Raw genomic sequence first — 4,619 nt, forward strand, 5'->3', positions numbered from 1 at the left:
GAGAAAGAGAAAAAAGACCCAACTTTGCCTGGTCCCAAGTCAGCCAAGATAAAGACCAAAAACCCCAAACTGAAAGGCATGTCAGATGACAAGACAAGATCCTGAAAAAGAAGGGAACCAAGCGATGTCTGCACAGTGAATCCACAGTGTGCACTGTACCCATGATGGAAAAGGAAGGAAGGCCTGGGAACCCATGGCTGAACCAGCCAGGACCTAAGAAAAGATTTCAAGTTCCCCAAAGCAAGACTTCAGCAATCGTCCTGTCTGAGGAAAAGGAAGCTAGAATGGTGCCGAAGGGCCTAAGCCCACCAGCTTGTCATAGGGCCTTTCCTTTGGAGGGAAAAGAAAGAGCTGGACCCCATAAGCCGCTGATTCAGGAGCCTGGCAGTGTCTTCCTTGAAGATGAAGCCTCCACTGAGCTGGACCTGGAGCAAATCATGGAAGATATTGGAAGAAAGTCGGAAGAAAGAGAGGCACTGTGAGACTGCGGTACTGCAGGGGCTTCTCGGGCCTCCTTTGATAAGTAATGGTGTTCTTCCGCCCTCCTCTTACTCTCTCAAGCAACAAAGAGAGCCTTTCAGTTCACTCTGGCATGTTCCTATGTGTCTGAGTTATTAATGGCTACAGGATTCAAGAGCTTCTCAGTTTATGTTAATAAAGTGGGTTACATGTGAAAAAATAAAAATAAAAATAACCGCCCATGCCTGTGGAATGGGCTAGCACCCTCCTGGGGATATGCCACTTTTTCCTGAGCTTCCCACCCCCTAAACAAAGTCTAAATGTTCCCAGTCCCAAAGTGCAATGCACCTCATTTCTCCGAGTGCCTGCACTTCGCTTTCCAGTGCCTCCTGAATCTCTAAGAAACCCTCCTCATGCCTCTTGCCGACCCATCCAGAAAGTTCTTTTTCTGTGTCAGGAATTAGTGAACTTAACAACCTAAGTTTGCAGACCAAAAATTAGAGAAAAAGGAGGGCCACAAGGAAAACCAACATTTTGGCCCTAGCCTTCCAAGGTCAATTAAGACTCAGGACATAGGAGAACGTATACTGTAACATCATGTAACTTGATGTTGTGTCTCAAATTTTCTGATCAAGGAGATTATGGGGCCAAAGGGGAAAGTGATTGATGATGTAGAGTGTGCCTAAGGGGAGTCACATGGAGAGAAAAACATTTTCTCAGGCTTTCATAGAAAGCACATTGGCCAAGCAATGGCCGTGACTCATCCAGATGACTGACACTGACAAAGGATCTACAAACTGCGGTACACGGTCTCAGGATAAATCCTGAGGGGTTTTGACTGAACTTATTAAATACAAAAGCTACAATTCTTGTTACATAGGTCTTGCTTTATCTTGGTCTTAACCATCGAGCAGAAAAATATAAAAATGAAGTATAAGAAGTACAGCCATGTTGTTATGTTGAACTGTAGGAGACTCAGGTCAACAACTTCTGACATTGCCAGTCAAGCAGAAGACCCAATACTATTATGGACTACTGGACTATTTTGGAATATTTTCCTGAGTTCACACACCTATAATATTTAAATGACAGAACTAAACAAAAAAAGAGGATACAGATGAATGACCATTTTGTATCTGTGTATTCAAAATGGTTAGGATAGATATATAGCTATAATCTCAATTCAATGAATAGAGGAATTTGTTCTAATAGTGTTTGTAAATAGGATATCATGTCTGCATCTTCTACAACAAATAACCACTAGGAAGACAGTATGCAATGTGTTAATTATTGAAACTCCTAGTTCAACATATCAATACTTGATGAAAAATAGCTGTTCCATGTTATGCCTAAGATGTTTGATATTCAGACAGATAGTGAAGTTAAGCTTAACAGCCTAAGTTGTATGGTAATAACAATAAGCTTCTCTTCTGGAGGGTTAACAACCTAAGTTTGTGGGCCAAAATTAGAGAAAAAGGAGGGCTGCAAGGAAAGCCCACATTTTTTCCCTAGCCTTCCAAGGTCAATTAAGACTCAGGACATATGAGAACTGTACTGTAACATCACATAACTCATTAGTGTCCCAAATTTTCTGATCAAGGAGATTATGGGGCCAAAGAGGAAAGTGATCGATGATGTAGAGTGTGCCTAAGGAGAGTTGCATGGAGAGAAAACATTCTCTCAGGCTTTCACAGAGAGTACATTGGCCAAGCAATGGCCGTGACTCATCCACATGGCTGACACTGACAAAGGATCTACAATCTGAGGTACAGGATCTCAGGGTAAATCATGAGGGGATTTCACTGACCTTATCAGACTCAAAAGCTACAACTCTTGTTGCATAGGTCTTGCTTTATCTTGGTCTTAACCATCCAACAGAAAAGTATAAAAATGAAGTATGCGAAGTAAAGCCATGCTGTTATGTTGAGCTGTAGGTGACTCAGGTCAACAATTTCTGACATTGCCAGTGAAGCGGAAGACCCAATACTATTATGGACTACTGGACTCTTTTAGAATATTTTGCTGAGTTAACACACCTATAATATTCAAAGGATGGAACTAAACCAAAAAAAGGGGATACAGATGAATGTCCTTTTTTTCTGTGTATTCAAGATGATTAGGATAGATGTATAGTTACATTCTCTTAATGAATAGAGGGATGTGTTCTAATGGTGTTTGTAAATAGGATATCATGTCTGCATCTTGTACAGCAAATAACCACTAGGAAGAGAGTATGCAATGTGTTAATTATTGAACTGTCCTACCAGTTTGATTTGAAACTGTCTCATTGCTATTTGTTTCTCAATAAAATTATGGGGAAAAAAAGGAATTAGTGAACCTGCTGCAAAAGGGTGGGTTGGGTACCTCATTGCAGCTTCAGGAATCTCTCAGACCCAACCCAGTGATAACCCCATAACCACAGGTGATTGTGTGTTTAAGACTACTAATCAACTGGTGATAACTTAATGACATTACAAAGTAGGACCTTATTTTAACTAAAGATGATTCCTTCCATAGTCCAGAGGAAAGCAGCAAGGGGCACGAAACATGTCATTAAGATCTGGGTCCCTTTAAATGTGCATTGCAGTTTGCAGCTTTTCTCCCAGAAGTCTCCAGCGTCACTCTCGCTGAACCCTCCCTTATAATTGACCTCCTCCCTTCTACAGTTGACACTGCCAGGCAGTGGACACTGTACCTCACTCAGGCCACCATGTGTTCCTTTTCATTTCTACATGCCCCTCTACTGGATTCTGTTTCTCTTTCTAATGGTCCATACTTGATATTTTTAGGGAGGAATTTCTCTTAGGCTACCAGAAGTGCTTGGAAGGCCCAGAAAGAGCCAGTGACAGATACAGATGCATGAAAGCCCTGACCTTAAGTGGAACAAACTGAGAGGCAGGACCAGGCTGAGGCCAGGTCTTTGCTTGATGTCACACCCTTGGCTTCCTTCCCTTCCTTGTTTAATTTCCCTCACTCTGTTTAAAGGTCTCATTGGAAGCACTTACTTAAAAAATTCACTTGCATATTAATCCACATTTCAGGTCACAGAGTCTTCAGGAGAACTGACCTAAAACATCTTTCCACCCACTTTCAGGTGTGGTCAAAGGCTCTGCAATTTTCAAGCAGTAGATTCTCCAAATTGAGCTGTATTAATAGCCCAGGGTCTTTAGTATGATATGTCAAGTCCTTTTTTTGAGTTCTCTTTCCATTAGGGTGGGATGAAACTGCACCTCATTACTGCTTCAGTCTCCCATGGTAAATGCTGGGTAAAATAAATATCTGTCCCAATGACAAAAAATAATTCTCAGCAATAGTAGGTTTAAATCTTATTAATGAAGACAAACTTTCCTAGAGGCAATGCAATTTGTAAAGCAATATTCTACCCCAAATTGTATAATTAGGTCAAACCACTCTTCTATATTCTGCCCAGATGTCAGTGGTACACAGGAGATAGCATGACCTGCTCTGGTGGAAGAAGAAGCCAACTACCCAGAGGGTCATTGTCAGTAGTGCAAAGAGTCAGCGGGGCTTTGCTATAACAAAGCTCAGAACAGTGTCACTGGACATTCATCCTGTACTTCTCAAAGTGTGGCTCCAGGACTAGCAATAGGGGCATCACTTCAGAACTAGTTGCAAATGCAAATACTTGGGCCTTGGCCCAAACCTGATTCAGCAAAAACCCTAGGGCTAGGGGTAGTTCCAGGTATCCGCATTTTAACAATCCCTCCAGGGCTTCTGATACAAACTGAAAGTTGAGAACTATTGCTTTTATAAAATCAAACATTTTCTGTCTGTAACCTCTGCAAACAGAAATAAATCAAAGTAACATTACAGATCCCTAAATAGATTAGAGACCTGGAGAGTAGGGATTAGAATGGGGGAGTTGAGAGTTTGCTATTCTGGTATTTACATAAACAACTCCAGAGGGACTCTGAACTAAACCCAAATGACTTCAAAGTACAGTACTTTGTGGTCTCTGATAGGAAGAGAGGTAACAACAGAAACAGTTCACAAAGGAATGGGCTTGAACTAGAATCATAAATTGCTTTTGTCTCAAAGAGAAGTCAGACCCCAGAAAAATAACAATTTTAAAAATTAAAATTCATTATTTTCTGGAAAGACATTTCTGCTATTTCCTGGGCTCTCAAACTATGTGAAGC

The 4,619-nt window shown here is 41.2% G+C and overlaps 1 pseudogene; it reads left to right on the plus strand.

The window, feature by feature from the left end:
* LOC101571591 overlaps positions 1-4,399 on the plus strand; it is a 5,799-nt pseudogene extending 1,400 nt beyond the window's left edge.
* The last annotated feature ends 220 nt before the right edge of the window (positions 4,400-4,619 follow it).

This window comes from Octodon degus, unplaced genomic scaffold (genome assembly GCF_000260255.1).
Source record: "Octodon degus isolate 3935 unplaced genomic scaffold, OctDeg1.0 scaffold00041, whole genome shotgun sequence".
NCBI classification, from domain to species: Eukaryota; Metazoa; Chordata; class Mammalia; order Rodentia; family Octodontidae; genus Octodon; species Octodon degus.